Source organism: Spermophilus citellus (genome assembly GCF_964194105.1).
Source record: "Spermophilus citellus genome assembly, chromosome: 3".
Classification (NCBI taxonomy): Eukaryota; Metazoa; Chordata; class Mammalia; order Rodentia; family Sciuridae; genus Spermophilus; species Spermophilus citellus.
In genome coordinates, this window is record NC_138184.1 from 232,728,727 (window position 1) to 232,748,430 (window position 19,704).

The following is a 19,704-nucleotide window of genomic DNA, read 5'->3' on the forward strand; positions in this document are numbered from 1 at the left end:
TGCCCAAGGCACATGACCCTCAATTTCCGTTTGCTAGGAAGATCTCTCATGGTCGCTCTGGAGATGGGTGTTAGAGTCTGTAAACAAGTCAGGATGGCACCTGGCAAATGTTAGAGTCTATAAACAAGTCTGGATGGTGCCTGGCAAAATGCCAGAGGGAGTGGTTTGTAAAGTAACGCCAGCGAGCCATTAAGTGTGGAGATTCCTTATTGGTTGACTGATGTATCTAGTTTATGCTAATTAAGATAAGCTGTGTGGAATGTATAAATACCTCTGTTGTCCTACAATAAACGGCTCCTACTCCTGCTGTATCAACATACATAAGTTGTTCGTCACCCCCCGGTTATTCTGCTGCAGCTGGACTGCGACAGATGGGCATAACCCATTGGGAACTGGACAGTCCACCTTTAACCTTTTTTGGAGAAGAACATTGTATGGAAGGGCTTTGATGTCCCCCGATGTAAATAAAGTAGGAGCAGTCTCCATTTTGTCAGGGTATAGAAGCTCTATCCATGTGATTGGCTTGCCCATCCTGCCGCCACTTCTTAAAATTATTTTCTGTGTCCTGTTTTTTTTTTTTGCATTCTATTTTTCCTAGCTTTTATTTCTCAGCCAGCCCATTCCACCTAAGGGAACCCAATTTCCATCTCCTGCGTGGGACATAAGCAAGAGATGATGCTTGGTTCATCTGGCACAATGTCTACTCACCATCTCTGCTGAGATTAAAAGGGGCTTTTTGTGGGTCCTGTGCCTGCACAAGGTGGTGGCGCATCCTCCCTCCAACCTACACTGCACATGCACAGGAAAGTGGTGGGTGGTGGGTGGGGGTGTTCACAGCTGGCTAGACATTCTAGACATGCTACCATCAGGGACTCCACCTTCTCCCCAAACTAAAAAAATAAAAAATAAAAACCACTGTCATCCATGTGCTTGCAGCCTGCATCCATTTCATCCAGGGCTGTGTGCTTAAGAATGCCCAGGGAACCCACAGAGAGTGTCTGTGACTGTGTCATGTTGCCGGTCTAGTGTGCCCTTGATCAGAGTTATTCTGAGCTGAAGAGTTTGGTATTTAAGGCATTAAAATAATTGCCTGAGTTGTTCATGGAGCTTTTCATCAGTATGTCTGAAACCATTAAATATAACGATGATGATCATAAAACTCTGTTTCTGAAAACACAAAATGAGCAAGGGCTGGAAGGAAAATTTTGTGATATTGCTATTTTGGTTGAAGATGTGAAATTCAGAGCACACAGATGTGTGCTTGCCGCCTGCAACACTACTTTAGAAAGCTTTTCAAGAAGGTTGAAGTAGATAGCTCCTCCATAATAAAGAGAGATTTTCTTCATTCTGATCTATTTGAACTACATACACACAGCAAAGATTTCTGTGAAAAAGGAAGATATTAACTTAATATCATGTCATCAATTCAAATTATTGGTATCAAATTTTTGGATAAACTCTGTTCTCAGATATGAAATATATGTAGTACCAATGAAAATAAAGGCCAATCAAAGAGTAAATATTGCCTCAAAATAAACCACCCTATTGGAGATACTGCTGACCCTCAGGATGATTACACGTAAGAAATCAAGGATCAGGATGACAGTCCCATGGAACAGAAGAACTCTGCCTTCCCCCTTCAGGACGACGGCAAGTCACCTGCAGCTATGCTCAGGGCTCAGGAAGCAATTTTGAGAGAGCTGGGGATTGAGGAAGTTTGAGAAGAAAATTGATGTGGCCAGAAAACAGAATCCATGGAGACTCCAGAGTCCAAAGATCTGGGGTCGCAGACCCCTCGAACTGTAGCATGTCACGATGGAAGGAGTGAGGTGAAAGAGGGGTGGACCACTGCCACCAGGGGCGTGAGTCTGAGTATTGCTCTGTGGTCCATCAGGAGCAGACTGCCTTCCAACCTCGGGAGACATTTCTGATGGAGGTAGGTTGAGGGAGCATGAGACTCTCCACACAGCAGGCAGGCCATTTGTTTGTGAAATGTGGCTAGAAGTGCTCATCACACAGACCCATCTGAAAGAACAGCTAAAACTCCACACAGGGTACAAGCCCTACAGTCGCCAGGTGAGTGGAAAATCATTCATTCAAGCCTCAGATTAAGAAGCAAGAGAGAGTTCACAGCAATGAAGGACTCTTCACAGGCCATGGATGCGACAAAGCCTCCAAACACAAGTCTCGCCCTCAGGACCATGAAAGGGGACTCAGGGGGCATTAGCCCAGGCATCTGAAGAGACAGGAAAACAGTGTGCACAGTGAGAGGAAGCAGGCTACCCCTCCATCCAGACCAACAGTGGCAGCCAGCCGCCTGGCAACAGAGCAGCACTGGGAACAGCAGCCAATAGCCAGGGGTGGTGGGTGGTTCAGGAGCACCCTGCCTGGGAAGCCAGGGGTGGTGGGTGGTTCAGGAGCACCCTGCCTGGGAAGCCAGGGGTGGTGGGTGGTTCAGGAGCACCCTGCCTGAGAAGCCAGGGGTGGTGGGTGGGACAGGAGCACCCTGCCTGGGAAGCCAGGGGTGGTGGGTGGTTCAGGAGCACCCTGCCTGGGAAGCCAGGGATGGTGGGTGGGACAGGAGCACCCTGCCTGGGAAGCCAAGGGTGGTGGGTGGTTCAGGAGCACCCTGCCTGGGAAGCCAGGGGTGGTGGGTGGGACAGGAGCACCCTGCCTGGGAAGCCAGGGGTGGTGGGTGGTTCAGGAGCACCCTGCCTGGGAAGCCAGGGATAGTGGGTGGTTCAGGAGCACCCTGCCTGGGAAGCCAGGGGTGGTGGGTGGGACAGGAGCACCCTGCCTGGGAAGCCAGGGATAGTGGGTGGTTCAGGAGCACCCTGCCTGGGAAGACAGGGGTGGTGGGTGGTTCAGGAGCACCCTGCCTGGGAATCAAGGGGTGGTGAGTGGTTCAGGAGCACCCTGCCTGGGAAGCCAGGGGTGGTGGGTGGGACAGGAGCACCCTGCCTGGGAAGCCCGGGATGGTGGGTGCAGGAGCACCCTGCCTGGAAGCGAGGGATGGTGGGTGGTTCAGGAGCACCCTGCCTGGGAAGCCAGGGATGGTGGGTGCAGGAGCACCCTGCCTGTGAAGCCAGGGGAGGTGGGTGGGACAGGAGCACCCTGCCTGGGAAGCCAGGGGTGGTGGGTGGGACAGGAGCACCCTGCCTGGGAAGCCAGGGGTGGTGGGTGGGACAGGAGCACCCTGCCTGGGAAGCCAGGGATGGTGGGTGGGACAGGAGCACCCTGCCTGTGAAGCCAGGGGAGGTGGGTGGGACAGGAGCACCCTGCCTGTGAAGCCAGGGGTGGTGGGTGGGACAGGAGCACCCTGCCTGTGAAGCCAGGGATGGTGGGTGGGACAGGAGCACCCTGCCTGGGAAGCCAGGGGTGGTGGGTGGTTCAGGAGCACCCTGCCTGGGAAGCCAGGGGTGGTGGGTGGGACAGGAGCACCCTGCCTGTGAAGCCAGGGGTGGTGGGTGGGACAGGAGCACCCTGCCTGTGAAGCCAGGGGAGGTGGGTGGGACAGGAGCACCCTGCCTGGGAAGCCAGGGGAGGTGGGTGGGACAGGAGCACCTGCCTGGGAAGCCAGGGGTGGTGGGTGGGACAGGAGCACCCTGCCTGTGAAGCCAGGGGTGGTGGGTGGGACAGGAGCACCCTGCCTGTGAAGCCAGGGGAGGTGGGTGGGACAGGAGCACCTGCCTGGGAAGCCAGGGATGGTGGGTGCAGGAGCACCCTGCCTGGGAAGCCAGGGATGGTGGGTGGTTCAGGAGCACCCTGCCTGAGAAGCCAGGGGTGGTGGGTGGGACAGGAGCACCCTGCCTGGGAAGCCAGGGGTGGTGGGTGGGACAGGAGCACCCTGCCTGGGAAGCCAGTTGCCGTGTTTTCATTGAAGTGAGTGGACCATGTACCTGGTGGACATGAGGCACCGGTTACGTGTTTTAAAATTTGTCAAGGAAATATGTTCCTAACTTCTGACCATTTCACTGTCCTTTTTGGTGTCTTTTCTATAATTTTAATTTGAGAATTCCTGTGTCCAGTTTAGAAGTGAGAGATTTCTGTTCTGTTTTTTAATCCTCTACAGGTGCACTGTGAAAGCACTGCACAGAGTAATAATCAAGTAAACTGATTTCTTAATCATCACAATTATATGTAACTTTAAAAACGAACAGTTTAATAACTTAATAAACTTTCTTCATGTAGAACTAGAAAACGCTGGTGGGTTGACCGCGAACACTGCACAAATGTGAGACTAAGTTCTGGAAATGCAGAATGATATTAGATTTATATTTGGTTTATTTTTTCTGTCACTGTTTTTCATTGCTTTTTGGTGGAGAAGTGATATTTGCCTCTCTGAAGTGTTTCTCCATCCGTTTTGATTGCCCTATACCTACCCCAAAGGCTGTGGCCACATGTACTGCCTCATCCTGTGAACCCCCTGGGATGCTGGCACTTGGGCTGGGTTCCAAGGTCCGTCTTCTTAGGGCATTGTCTTTCTGCACAAATGGGGGTTTATGGAGTAGACCAGTGGTGAGCAGGGTAGAAGGCTCTAGAGACGATGTGGAATAATTCCAAGACCTTAGAGCAAAATAATTCTAAACTGATTTTGAAATTAGATTTATATTTAGGTTCAAAATTAAGAAACATTTGTGTAACTTAATGGAATATCACTAAGCTTTCAGGCTCTCTGTGGCACATGATTTATCCATAAAGGAGATGCAATATGCTTAATTAAATTGATAAATTTAAAAACCTTCTAGGGATGGGGTTGTGGTTTGGCAGTAGAGTGCTTGCCTTGCACATGCAAAGGCCTGTGTTCGATCCTCAGCACCACATAAAAATAAATAAAAAAAAATAAAGGTATTGTGTCCAACTACAACTAAAAAATAAATACTTAAAAAACTTTCTAAGTGTGAAAATATGAGTGTTAGTCATATGTATCTCAACTAAAAGTGAATGGCTGCACCTTTATTGCACATTGGACTAAAGTAACTTCCATGAGCAACAAACATCAGACTGTTTTTAACCAATATTAAAGATTGTCAGGCCGAATATTTATTTTTGAACTATATTTCATCACTGGGTACAGTTTAAATAGAAGTTGATTGCCTTTTCATAGTTATAAATCAAAATTATAAACTCTTTCAGTTTAGTGTACTAAATGTTCTTTTAACTATTTCCTTAGAAGTATATTGAAATAAAAACTATAGTTTGGATTTTATTCTGTAAGAAAGTATTAGCCAATTATTTTAGAATATATACAATTGTAGAAAATGCCAACCTTTAATATTCATAATTGATTGCTAGAATTTTTAATACATTAAAGTAATTTTATTTCATAGCTTGCTACATTAATGCTTGTAATGACTATTGTGGGAGAAACTTTATTCTTTTAAATTGGTATATATGTTATGTCTAAGACTATAGGATGAAGATGCTTCTTTAAAATAAATTATTTATTGGTAAAAAATGTTCAATTTAGTTTAAAATTAATTTAATTAAAAAAATAAATAAAAGGGTCTTCTTGGTTGTTCCAAACTAGGAATGGTGTGGGGATAGGGTGGGGGCTGGAGGAGATGTGAGGAGTGGGCTTTGTCCAGTCCTGGGCTTCCAGGGCTCCAGGACTTCTTGATTAAGTTTCTAAAACATGAATCTGGAGAGCAGATATTTAAAAGATAGCACTAACCATTCAGATCAAGTAATGGGATGTGGACTCTGTTTTAGCTTGAATTACCAAATGTGATGTGGAATATTAAGAATTTCATAGGGTATTCATCAGGACTCAGCAGTGGCATAGCTCTCTCTGCAATTCTAAAGAAATTAATTAACAATATACAGTCTCAGAATACACTTGCTGGTTTTGGAAAAAGATAAAATTAAAAGCTGTGCTGGGGAACTCATGCTGCAGTCCAAGATCCTTCAAGCTGATCAGCATGGGGAACTGGGGCCACCTCCAAGTTCTCCCTTGCATGCATGCTGCAGGGCTCAGAGATGTTTCCAGGTCTGGCCGACCTTCCAAGGAGGCTCCTATGGGGAAGATATAGACCTGGGCTTTTACCCCTGTGCTGTCCTGAGTTTATCATCCCAGTCTACAGGTGCTTTCAAACAGAAGCCACCTCCCCCCACTGTGAGGCATAAAGGTCAGGTCAGGCATGTGGCCCAGAGGCCTGGGGGAGGTCAGAGACCCTTGGGCCCCTATGGCATGAATGCACTGCAGCCCTGCTATTCATTCACCTATTAAAGCACACCTCCTGGTTCCTTAAAGCATTTGACCATTGTGAACAGAACTTCTGTACATAATTGCATGCTGTATTTATTTAGACACTTTTTAAAGACCTACATTTTCAAAGTAGTTGTCTAAATTCTTAGGATCATTTTGGATCACATGGTGAGTTCATATCTAACTTTGGAAAAAATGTTAAACTTTTTTAAAGTGGCAAACTATTATGCATTCCACCAGCAAAGAATGAGAGTTCTGGTTCTTCATCCTCCAATTGATACTGCCTGGAAGAAGGTTGGAGCCATGTAATACACATGCAGGGCCATCCCAGCAGTGTGGGCTATTTCCCCTGATGTCAGGTGATGATGTTAAGAAACGTTTTCTATGATTTTTTGCCATCTTCAGGTCTTTTGTAAGTTGTCTTTTCAGATCTTTAGCTGTTTTCAGTTGGATTGTTTGTTTTATTATTGTTAAGTTTTTTATTATATTTAGGCTACAAATCCACATTGGATATGTTTTTTCCAAATATTTTCACCAGTCTGTGGCTAAGCTTTTTCTCCTAATATGGTTTTTTACAGAGTTGACTTTCTCTTTCTTTCTTTCTTTCTTTCTTTCTTTCTTTCTTTCTTTCTTTCTTTCTTTCTTTCTTTCTTTCTTTCTTCTTTCTTTCTTCTAGGGGTTGAACACAGGGGCACTTAATCACTCCAAAGCTTTATTTTTTGGACAGGATCTCACTAAGTCACTTAGTTGCTGAGGCTGGCTTTGAGTTTGCAATCTTCCTGCCTCAGCCTCCTGAGCTGCTGAGATTACAGGTGTGGGCCACCATGCTTAGTGACATTTTCATTTAAAAAAATTTATATTGTTCCCGGGGTGCTCTACCACTTGAGCTACATCCCAAGTCCATTTTAAATTTTGAGACAGGGTCTTGCTAAATTGCCAAAGGCTTCCTTGTAACTGGGATTATAGGCATGCATCACCACGCTCAGTGACATTTTCAATTTTAATAAAATCCACAGTATCAATTTTTTTCATGGATTCGTTTTGGAACTGTATTTAAAACTCATCATGAAATGTGGTCATGTGTATTTTCTTCCAGATCTTTTAGAGTTTCACATTCTAAATATAAGTCTGTGCACTGTTTTGAGAGAGTTTTTGAACACCATAAAGTTTTCCCGTGTCCATTTCCCCTGTGTGGCTTCCAAATGCTCCACAACCATCTTTGCAGCAGACACTCCTTCGAAGGTCTTTGTCCCTTTGACAAAACCAGTTGCCTATATGTAGTGGGTGTGTTTGGGGCTCTCCACTCATCTCCGTCTGTCTGTGTGTCCTGCACAGCATCACATTTTCTTCATTACTTCAGCTTTATGACAAGCATTGGGGTCCAGAGGTGTGAGTTCTTCATTTGACCTTATGTAGTCAGTGTCATCTGTTCTAAGTTCAGAAACAGTTTGCTGGAAATGATTGCACCAAATCTGCAGATCAGGTTTGAGAGAATTTCACTTTAACAAGGCATATATTGGCATTTATTTATATTTTGTTTGATCTCTTTAAATTGTGTTTCAAGATTTTCTGAAAATATAGTTGTATTTTAAAATTGTTACACTTTAAATTTTGGGGGAGCAATTGTAAGTGGTATTATTGAATTTTTTTCATATTCTGGTTTTTCAAATTCCAAATTTTCTTATACGTTTTTGCTGATATACAAAATACTGATGGAATTTTGCCTGTTGACCATGTATTTTGTTACCTTTATCTGTTCTCATAAAAAATGGGATGGCGTATGGAAGTGTAACTGATGTGATACAGCAATCTGTATACGGGGTAAAAATGGAAGTTCATAACCCACTTGAATCAAACTGTGAAATATGATATATTAAGAACTATGTAATGTTTTGAACGACCAACAATAAAAAAAAAATAAAGTAGGACTCCCAAGCAGAACTCACACACACACACACAAAAATGGGATGGCGGACTCTATTGCTGTTTGATTTCTAAAATTAAGGCTTAGAAAACTCAAAACCATGAATTTCAGAGCTTCACCAGGACTGCCACAAGGGGGTACAGGGCACTGCTGACCAAGGGTCACTGAGTGTCCTCTGCTGCCTACAGAGGCGATTTTTCCTGATCCCTTTGAACCATCCGCCTACCAAGGGTGAGTGTCCTATGCCCACAGCCAGCTTCCTTCTCCATGGGACTCATCTGGAGAAATGCCATGGCTGAAGACACCTGGAGGCCGTGTTCACCGTGAGTTAACCCTAATTCTGAACCTTAGAAACTACCCTACTCCTAACCTTTGGCTACTGTGAAGGGAGAGATCATGGCTGCACAGACCTTGGGGCCGTGATTATAGTGAAAAGAGCTTCATCCTCCTTGGGACCCACACAGGGAGATGCCTTGGCACCTGTGGGCTGTGTCTCTTTGGCACTTCTGTGGCTTTGGGATAACTGAAGTCATCTGAGGAAAAGATAAGAAAAAATGAGGAAAAGCCTCTTGTCCACAGCCCCACATGCTGAGGAAGCTCTGCCATGTTCTTTACTTTTGTAGGTAATATTTTAGCAGGACTTAATTTTACAAAAGTCCCTTGTTGAGGCTTTGACTTCTCGTCACCATAGCTTGCCAAAGTACTTTTATGGATTGGATGTGTTTCTTGGGAGAAGTTCCAGGACACTAGAAGGAGAAAAATGAGAAACATCACAAACTCATGATGCTGCAAGGAAGGCATGGGGATCCTAGCTCCTTGAGCCTCACTGGGGCCTGAGGCAAGACCACCTCATTATTTGTTTTTATTTTTGTGTGGCTTACTTTTTCCCCCAATGTTAAAGTACTTGAAAAATATTGAGAAGTTGATATACCAGTGTGATAATAATATTGTGGCTGTATTTCTGTTCTTCCCACTATGTAACTACAATTTTTAAAGAAGATACCAGGGCTTTCTGGGTGAATCTGTATACTGGGATGGACTGTCTGACAATTCCCAGAAGCCACTGTGGTGGTAACTGTGCCATGCCAAAGTACATGACCCCAAATCCCTGGGGTGCCTGGGCAAACATACTGCTACAGCTCCCACATTCCTTTGTGGAGAGGGCTGGGCGGGCAGTCACTGAGCTACATTACCCAGAATCCTTGGGATGCCAGGGCAAGCACATTACCCAAGCTTTCCAAGGCCTCCATGGTGAGTGTTGAGCTGCAGAATTCACTGGCATAATCTTCAGGGGTCCCTGAGCAACCATGTGGCATGCAGCTCCCATGCATGAGCAGAAGAACAGACTACACTAACCATGAACCTTGGGAGCCTGCAGCTCCCAGAAGCCTCTGGGATGAAAGCTGCATGGGCAGAATGTTGGACTTCACTGCCCAGTTCCTGAACTTGTCCGTGTGAATGTGCAGACTGCAGCTCCCATGCCCCTCCATGGTGAGAACTGTACAGGAGAATACTGCACTATCCCCAGAATACTTGGGGATGTCTGGGGGAAAATGTGCAGACTGCACCTCTCATAGTCCTCTGTGGTGACAGCTGTGGGTAGGCCACTGGACCATAGTATTAAGAATCTTCAGGGTGCCTGGGCAAACATAGAGCCTGCAGCTTACATAGACCTCTGGCAGAGGTGTTGGGAGGGCAAAACACTGGATTACATTACCCACAAACCCCAGAGTGGGGAAAGCTCACAGAAGTGAACCTCATTGTCACAGGTAAAATGTGGGACTAAATTATCTACAATCCAAAGGGGTCAGAAGCTCCTGGGTCACCACCACCCTCACAACCAGCAAAACACTGGATTATATTACCCAGAGTTCACAGGGGCAGAAGCTTGCAGGCAGCCCTTCCATCACTCCTTGTGAGTGGGCAAAATTCTGCACAAAACTGCCTACAATCCTAAGGGAGTTGAAGCTCCCACCATCCCCTATTGAAAGCCAGAAAAATATTAAACTACATTATAACCCTCAGGATTAGAAGATGGGTTAGTGTTTGGTTATTGTCCATGGGAATTCTGAGAGCTTACTCCCCTGCTCAGCATTTTGGATAATGTAGTTCCATAGTTTGGCCCTTCACTGAAGAGGATCCTGGGAATTTCCCCCTCTTAGGATTGTGGGTAATTAGTCCTGCCATTTGCCTGCTCATCCATGGGTATACTGGAAGCTTCATACCCCTTGGGATTGTGGGTAATGTTGTCCCAGGTTTTACCTGCTCTCTTCAGAGAATCTTTTGAGTTCCTGCCCACTTTAGGATTGTGGCTAATGTAGTTTTTATTTATTTAATTTGTTCTAATTAGTTATACATGACAATAGAATGCATATTGACACACTGTGCATAAATGGAGCACAATTTCTCCTTCCTTTGGCTGAACATGGATAATGTAGTTTTGAGTTTACTGTTCACTGTGGAGGATTCTGAGAGCTTCCTTTCCTTGGAATTATGGGTACAATATCCCCCTTCACTGGAGGCACCTGGGAACTTCCTGCCCCTAAGGATTGTTGGCAATTGCCCTCATACTGCAGAAGATCCTGGGAATTTCCTTCCTAAGGATTGTGGGTAATATAGTATTATAATTTACCCACTTACTGAAGGAAAACCTGATAACTTTCTATTACATAGGATTTGGGGCAATGTAGTCAAAGGTATTGCCTACTGAACATGGGGGATCCTGGGAATCTCTATCCATGTAGGAAAATGGGTAATCCAGTTTCAGAATTTTGCCTGTTCACTGGGAGGAAACTGGAAAGTTCTACTCCTCCTAGGATTTTGGGTAGTGTAGTCTCACATTTTGGTTGCAGGAAACCCTGGAAACACTCTAACCCTTAGGTTTGTGGGTAAGGTAGTCCTATGGTATGGCTACTCACTGCAGGATAACCTTTAAGCTTTTGCTCCTTAAATTGTGGGTAATGTAGATGGATAATTGCCTCATAAATGAAGGGAATCTGGGAGCTTCCTCCACTTAGCATTGTGAATAATGTAGTAACGTAAAATCCTTGCTCACCACTGAGTATCCTGGATTTTTCCCATAGGATACTGGGTAGGGTCATATCAAATATTTTGCCTTCCACTGCAAAGGATCTTAACCTTCCATTTAGGATTGTGGGTCAGGGTAAGGATCAGGGTTGGGGTCAGGGTTCAAAGATTAAGCGTCAGGGCCAGGGTTAGAATTAGGTTTAGAACTAGTGCTGATGTTGGGGCTAGGTTTTGGTTTGGGGTTTGAGCCTCATTTAGGGCTATGGCTAGGTCTAGGGTTAGTGCTGGGTTAGGGTTAGAATTAGGGTTAGGGTTAGAGATGAGTTTTGTTTGCAGTATTAGGTCTGGGTTTATTACTAGTGTTAGGGTAAAGTCCAGACTTACTGACAATGCTATGTCTAACCTTCACTTTTCCTTAGTATTTTGGTTTTGCTCCTGAATTATATTTAGTTTGGATTATTCAGTTTCTATTTGTTTTTGTTTTTGTTAATGTTCTGTTTAATTCATTACTTATTGTTCCATTTCCACTTGGAATTTGTTTTTATGTATTTAATTTTAAATATTTTTTTTAGTTGGATAACAGGTATGATTATAAAACATCAAACAGCTGTGTACTCCAAATTTGAGAAGCATTCTTCCCTTTCTTTTTGATTGGTATTTAAATTTCATGTTCTTATTTAATAATCATATATTGATGTTGAGAACCATCCGTGGGCTCTGTGTGGAATATATTGCACATCACAGCCTCATGAACAGGATAATCTGGTGTATGGGAACTTTCAGTGGACATTTCCTCACATGTGAGCTCTATTTAGCTCTGCCAAAGGTCCCACACAGCACGGGAGGTGGGGTGACCTGCTGCAGCTGCAAAGCCCCTCTGTGACCAGCCAAGATGCCAATCAATCTGTTGACTGCAAGACATCATAAAGCAAGAATCCACCCCTGGATCTCCACCCAGAAGCCAGAGGGACTGCCCCATACTCTGAGAAGCACTGAAAATCTTTGATACCATACCTTTAGGCCAAGTTGCTGAATTAGAATGAGCTCTACTCTCCCACCCCAAGCCCAGCACTCCATGTTTCTTGTGGTCTTGGGCACCACCCCTTAGCTTTTGCAAGGATTTTAATCAGTAGAGTCCTGCACAGGTTTCTGCAAATCACCCACTTTCACTGGCTATAACAAGCCGAGTCTGGACTCAGATACTTAATGCAGAAGGTAAAATGATTAAGCAACAAAATGTAGTTAGTGATGGTCGTCCCAGGATGCCTGGTTGCCTCCAAAGGGAATGTGAAGGTTGCAGCAGGGAAAATAAGGGCCTGCGGACCTCAGAGTTCAGGGTCATCCCACCTTGCTTAGCCTCCTGCCATAGCTTACATCTGCGTGTTGTGTGAGCCTGAAGCCTCATTCCCCGGAAGGCTGCCCCATAGCCTGCAGAAGGATTGAAATGACCCCTGCTACATCAGGGACCCAGGAGACCTGCCAAGGATTGAAGTGGCCCCGGCTATGTCTAGGGCCTAGGATATCTGCAGAGGCATTGAGGTGGCTCAGCTATGTTCAGGAACTTGGGGACCTACAGAGGCATTGAGGTGACCCTGGCTATATTCAGGGCCTACGATCATCACAGACAACCTGCAGATGTCATCTGCTTCTGCTCCAGACAGAGCTAAATATGGAGAGCTCCTTGACAAAGACATGAGCTTCCAAGTGTTGTCTTTTCTATGGGGTTTCAAAGTGTTTTCACACATGGGGCACAGCTTTTCACCTGGGAACCTATTTTAAGAGAATATAAGACAGTTTCTCATTGTTATGGTTAGGATATGTAATGTCCTCCCAAAGCTCCTGTGTTCACACAGGAGGTGAAATTATTAGATTATGAATTATCAAATCAATAGATAAATATACTCAATGGGTTAATAGTTTGAAAAGATAACCTGTACTGGTAGTAACTATAGGCAGGTGGGATATGGCTAGAGGAGGCAGATCATAGAAGGCATGCTCTCAGGGATTATATCTTGTCCCCTGACTCCTCTCTCTCTCTCTCTCTCTCTCTCTCTCTCTCTCTCTCTCTCTCTCTCTCTCTCCTTCCTGGCTACCATGAGATGAGAAGCTTTCCTCCACCATCCTTCCTTCAGGATATTCTGCCTTGTCTCAGGTCTAGAGCAATGAAGTTGACTGACTATGGTCTGAAACCTCTGAAACCATGAGCCTAAAATAAAACTTTTCTCCCCTAACTTGTTCTGATCACTTGTTTTGGTCACAACAATGAATACCTAACACATTCATGAAATAAACTTTTACATTCTTGCCTCTGAAAAATATCAACTTAAGACCCATTATTAGTGTGCCTTTTTTAGTCACTCTAAGAAATGTGGTGAGGAGCCTGGTGCGTTGATGCACACCTGTAATCTCAGCTACTTGGAGGTGGAGGCAGGAGGATCCTGACTTTGAGGTTGACCTCAGGATTCTGTGTCAAAAGTAAAAGAACAGCAAAGGGCTGGGCATGCAGCACAGTAGCAAAGCACTTGCCTGTCATGTAGGACACCTGGGATTCAGTCCCCAGCACCACACATGCACATTCTCAACGTGGCAAGACTGGAGAACTGCCTGAGGGCACTGGGGTATCACAGGGCAAGGGCCTAGGGGTTTGAATCCAGCAGCTGGTGAGTGAGTGTGCCACCTATGAGTGTCACTCTGATTATCTTCTGTCCTAGGGACGTTGCTGACACAGAGCAGGGTTGGGGCAGGCTGCCATTCTGTGTGCAACCTGTGCATGAGTTTCAAGGGCAGCCTTCCTTGTCTACAGTGCAGCTAGGTAGCCTCTTCAAAGACCAGGAGGATCCCTTTCCCAGCTGCCACCTCCATCCCATTTGACTTAGGTGGCTTCAATGAAGAACATTCAGGTAGAAAGCCACAAAGCTCATCTGCATAAGGCCACCTACATGCAGGGAAGAGAGGATCTAGGGTCTTTAGGGAGTCCATGGCTGTGAGGAACTGTCAGTTCTGCTGTATACCAGCCACTGAGCACCAGGGACAGGCCTTTCCCTGGGCCATTCTGTCTGAACATGAAGTCCACTCCACACTCTTATGGTTAGCAAGGCACTCCACCTCTGACCACTGCCATGCTCCTTCTGCCTCGGCTCTGTCCATGTGGGGACAAGTGCATGGAGTACTGCATACATGGCATATGGTAAGGGCCTCTGAGTGGTAGGCGACTCCCCTTTTGCTAGGTATGTGAGCGGCAGGCCACTTACCCCATAGGCACAGCCCTGGGGCATGAGGCCATGTGTTCCTGTGCTTGCTCCATGGCCCACTCCTTGATTGGTCGCTGCAAGGACAGTTAGCAGACATTGCATTGGTGGCTGCCTGTAATCTGCTTAGCTACTGCCTGAGTGTATACACATGGTAACTGCACAATACAATCAGACCTGCTTCCTGCTTGGTCTCTGGAGGTCTTGATTAGCAACTACACAGCCATACTCTCCTCTTCTCTGTTTTGTGGACCTCCTCACTGGACAAGAGAGAGCTCACATAGCTGGTGCCTGAGCAGGGGACCTGAGGTAAGCTGTAAGACAGGGTATGTCCCCTCACAGAGCAAGGAAGTGGAAATGGGGAACCTACATACTTCCACCAGCTGCAAGTGCTGTGCACTCTCTTAGAGACTAGTGGTTTAATCCTGAGTAAGAGAGAAGCCCAGAAGTTCCGGGATATAAACACTAATCCGTGGATCTATGCTACTTATGTTTCTGATCCTAGGATATGGGACAAGATAATGGCAAATGCGCAACAAGCTGAAGTGAGACAGGGGTGTACTTTACTATATATTTTTCCTATTGTGACAGCCATTCAGCAAAATTTAGGGGGCCCTGCAACAGACCCTTGTCATCTAATGATGACCCTGAGGGAAGATAAGGCTGTGAAAGACAGGGGGAAAAAGGTGGGGGCTAAAATCTACTTTAAAGCAAGCAACCACAACAGCTGCAGGAGGGAGACAGACAGGAAAGGTACTTCTAGCCTTCATGGTGCAGGAAGAGGTGACCACAAATGGTGCAGATGTGCCTTTTACTGACAGGCAAAGATTATATCCTTCACTGAGTCAATGGCAACTGCCTCATTATGAGATAGTGCCAAAGCCAGCAAAGTACTATGACAGTTTGGAAATGACTAGGCTGCCAGAGAGGTCCAAGCCATGGTCTCCCAGGAACCCATTCCAGGAGGCCAGAGATCTATGTAAGATAAGAGATGAGAAGTGGGGTAAGGGAATACAACCTTCCCAGTCAACACGGACCCCACACCACAGCACCCTGCCACTTGGTATCCACACACATTGGGGCCCTGAAGAAGTTAAAGAAGGCAGTAAAAGAGGATTGGCCCCAGAAGCCATTTACAGAGCAAATGCTGGAATCCCTCAGTCTTGAACTTAATTGCCCTCAAGACTAGAAAGACCTAGCCAGAGCAGCTCTTGAGCCTGCAACATTTTTGAAGTGGAAGGCATTCTTCTGTGATGAATGTGAACAGCAGGGGATCATAACCACACCATAAATATTAACCTCCCAGCTGAATGCCTACAGGGAGAGGGGATCTACAGTTCCCCTGTGGTACAGGCTACAGGCCCACCAAATTCTTTCAATCAGGTGCAGCTCTGTGCTCTGAGAGCCTGGAGGAAGTTGCCAGTGGAGGAGGCATAGTCTCTACACAGGGCTTAAGGCGGAAAGCCACTGAGGACTTGCCATAGTTTATTGACAGGGTAAACAAGGCAGTAGAAGGAAAGGTGTCTCATGAAGGAGCTAGGGAAGCCCTAGCCAAGGGATTGATTGGGGACAGACTAAATAAGGAACATAGAGCAGCAGTGGCACCAGCATGAAATGGCACACTGGATGACTGGATTTTGGCCACTCAGGATACAGGGACACAAGCAGCTCAAGCCTCTCTACTGGCCTCAGCCATGGCAGTTGCATAAAAGGAGGACAAAGCAGGCTTGCAGTCAGCTAGTCAGAGACTGCAAAAAAAGTGCACCTTTCCTCACATTGGCCCTTTACAACCTGCTGGAGTGAATCCCCAAGAATTAAGATCCAATGCCTTATGGCAAATGGATGTCACTCATTTTGCTCCTTTTGGAAATTTAACATATATTCATGTAATTATTGATATCTATTCAGTCTGTGTAATAGCCACAGTCTCCACAGGAGAAACCACAAAAGGGTCATCTCCAATCTTCTTAAATGTTTTGGAATTATGGATGTTCCCATGACTATTAAAACTGACAATAGGCCAGCCTGTACTAGGAAGACATTTCAAGCAGATTTCAATGATTGGCATATACAGCACTTAACTGGGATCCCCTACAACCCTTAGACTCAAGACATCATAGAAAGAACACACCAAGAATTAAAGACCATGCTATAGAACAGAGGGGGGAAATTATACCAAGTCTCATCACAATACCTTGAACAAAACCTTATTTGCTTTAAATTTTTTTTCAGTTTCAAAATTTTCTACAGAAACATCAGCTCATAAACATTGCCCCCCTCAGGGCCCTCCCATGTACCTATGGTCTCATGGGATGGTCCGGGGCTCCTCCTAACCATGAGTCAAGGGTTCACATATGTTAACAGGAGCCTCACCCCATATAGGTGCCTGCCAGGAAAGTCAAACCCTGGACCCCAGGACCTCCAACCAAGAAGATAAAGGAACTAACTCTGGAGGAGAAACCTCACAAACAAAGGACTCAACAATGCAAACAGACCTCACATAAAGTAACCTGGGGTGATATTAAAGGTCTTATTTACTGAGCCACAAGATTGTCTCCTTTACCTGGTGGCAATCTCACCCCTGGGCCTATGACAATGGTCCTAGTGTGTGCAATGCTCACTGCTAACAGTGAAGCCTCCAATGAGTTAAATTGGGTTTTGGTCACTAGGCCACCACCTTAGCAGTGGCTAATCAGGAAGGGGCTTTACCCAAGCTCTTCTCTAAAATTACAACCTTATTGGTCCTGTGTTATCCATCCAGGAGGTAACCATACCCTGGAATGCCAGAATTTCCATACCTACTCTGTCCATTTGTTTCTCCATAGTAGATAATAAAACCTATAATCCAGACAGTCTCCTCTGTTTTGCTCTTGCCAATGAAACTATTGTAGATAAATATAATTAGTCATATGTTGGGCTGTCATAGAGTGGAGGCCTAGGGGATCTGAGACTCAAAGACACTGCTCAAGGCACTGAGGAAAAAATCATGTTCTATTTTTTACTTCCTCAGGTAATATTTTAGCAGAGCTTACTTTACAAAAGTATTCCTTATTGAAGATTTAGCCACTCATCATCATAGCATATCATATATGTTTTGGGCAGATTGAGTATGTCTCTGAGAATAAATCCAAGTTCACAGAAAGGAGAAACACAGATACCACCTCAAGATGATGCAGGGAAGGCCCAGTGTCTTGAGTCTCACTGGGGCCTGAGGGCAAGCGCTAATGTGCACCTTATTTCTCACTTTTATTCATGTTTTAATGACTCGTTTTTCTTACAGTATTAAAGTATATGAGAAATATTGAGGAGCCAATATGTTAAAATTCAAAGTTACTTCAAGTGTAACTATTGTATTTGTGTCTGTTGCAGGAAGAACATTATAGGTGGAATTATAACTAAGGGTGGAGTGGTACCTAGCATGTGTGAGAGCCTGGGCTCAATGACAGACACTATGAGAAAAATACAAAACAAACAAGGAAGAAAAACACAACCTTTGAGATTCTACAGTATAAATTAAGTAGGTGACAAGAAAAGGAAGACTTAAGATGTATTAATCAAATGCAAATTGATACTACTAGTTTGACCTTGGTTTGTTTGAGTCAAGTTATAAAATTTATTTGCAATAGCTGGAGAAATCTGTGTATTGATTGGGAATTTGATATTAAGGAATTATTCGTGAAGGAAGAGGAAGATGGCGGCGAAGGGAGTGCATCACCCCAGTGCACCGCGTCATTGTGCGGGAGAAAGACGAGGTGCAACAGCTGAAGGCTATCTTGTTGGGAATTTCCACTGAAATTGAGGTGCTCCAGAATCTAGTGGACAGATTTCCATCGCACGGGGTTCGGCTGGGGGGGCTCAGACGCGGGCGATTTCTCCGCATGGAGGGTCGCGCCCCGCAGCTGGAGTCTGCGGTGCGCGCTGGGAAGCGGCGAGGTGCCAGAGCGGGGGTGCAGCGATGCGGATTCTGGGGGCTCCTGCCAGTGGTGCAATGACCGTGCTTAGTGCTGAGTTCCGGCTTTGAGACAGAGGAGAGAAGCGGTCCAGTTCGGTTCTCGACACCAGTCGGACCACGGAGGAGGACAGCAGCCGCCATCTTGGAGAGCTGATGTAATCATTCCTGTTTTCTACTGATCTCAGCTCATTCAGCTACGGAACAGGTGATTTCAGGCTGGTATTTGCCTGCGTCTCACAGACAGATTGCTCATGCTCGGGGCTGGAGAACCAGTGGAGAATACTCCTGGGGCTCGCTCCTGGCAAGGCATGCACCGGGCTCTGAGCAGCCGGATTCTGGTTCCAGGGGCTGCTTTGGCCCAGGGCTGAGGAACCTGCAGAGACTGCGTGTTGAGGCCAACTCCAAGTGGAGCGTGCGCTGAGCTCGGGGCGGCTGTGTTCTGACTCCCGGAACAGTTTTGGCCCGGGGCTGGGGAGCCCGCGGGGACTGCGTCTTTGAGCCTGCTCCCAGCAGAGCGTGCACCAAGCTCGGAGAGCTTGGAGCGGCGGGGCTCTGGCTCCCAGAGTTGCTTTGGCCTGGGGCAGGAGAACCTGCGGGGGTCACTCCTTGGAGCCTGCTCCTAGCGGAGCGTGAGCCGGGATCGGAGAGGCCGGGTTCTGGCTCCTGAAGCTGCTTTGGCCCAGGGTTGGGGAACCTGCGGTGACTGCTTCTCGGTCTGGGTCCTGCTGGGTGCTGTGGGGGCCAGGGGGGCAGAGTGGAGCTGCCACCTGCGCCCAGAGCAGGCCAAGTGACCCGCCGGCGTGGTATCATGAAACCCCAACTGCAGCTGGGGCCGAAGAGAGTAGCCGCCCACGCCTAGAACAGGACCGATGGCGTGGTAGCCAAGTCACCCCATTTGGAGTAGGGGCTGTGCAGAGCCGCCGTCTGAGCCTGCAAGGTAGGCAGACCTGCGGTCCACTGGCAGGACAGGCCCGGTAGCCTGCCAGCGTGGTGGACACGTAGCACCGAGGCAGTCACGTCACACTGGTTGGAGTGGGGGTGGAGCAGAGCCACCGCCCGTGTCCTGAAAAGGCCCAGCGACCCATTGGAGAGGCAGTCAGGTACCCCCATTGGGAGTGGGGGTTGACCAGAACTGCCGCCCGAGCCCGCAAGGTAGGCAGACCTGCGACCCACGGGTGGAACGGGCCTAGAGGCCTGCCAGCGTGGTAGACACGTCACACCAATTGGAGTAGGGGCCGAGCAGAGCCGCCACCCACATCCAGATCAGGATCAACGACCCAAGGGCGTGGTAGTTACGTCACCACAATTGGAGTGCGGGGCAGAGCAGAGCCGCCACCCGCGCCCA

At 46.6% G+C, this 19,704-nt stretch overlaps 1 pseudogene across 1 annotated transcript; it reads left to right on the top strand.

Annotated features, from left to right (window-relative positions):
* The first annotated feature begins 1,101 nt into the window (after positions 1–1,101).
* Positions 1,102–2,227, top strand: LOC308643528 (zinc finger and BTB domain-containing protein 14-like; annotated as a pseudogene). The gene has a single exon. The product of its transcript is annotated as a zinc finger and BTB domain-containing protein 14-like (transcript).
* Positions 2,228–19,704: the final 17,477 nt, after the last annotated feature.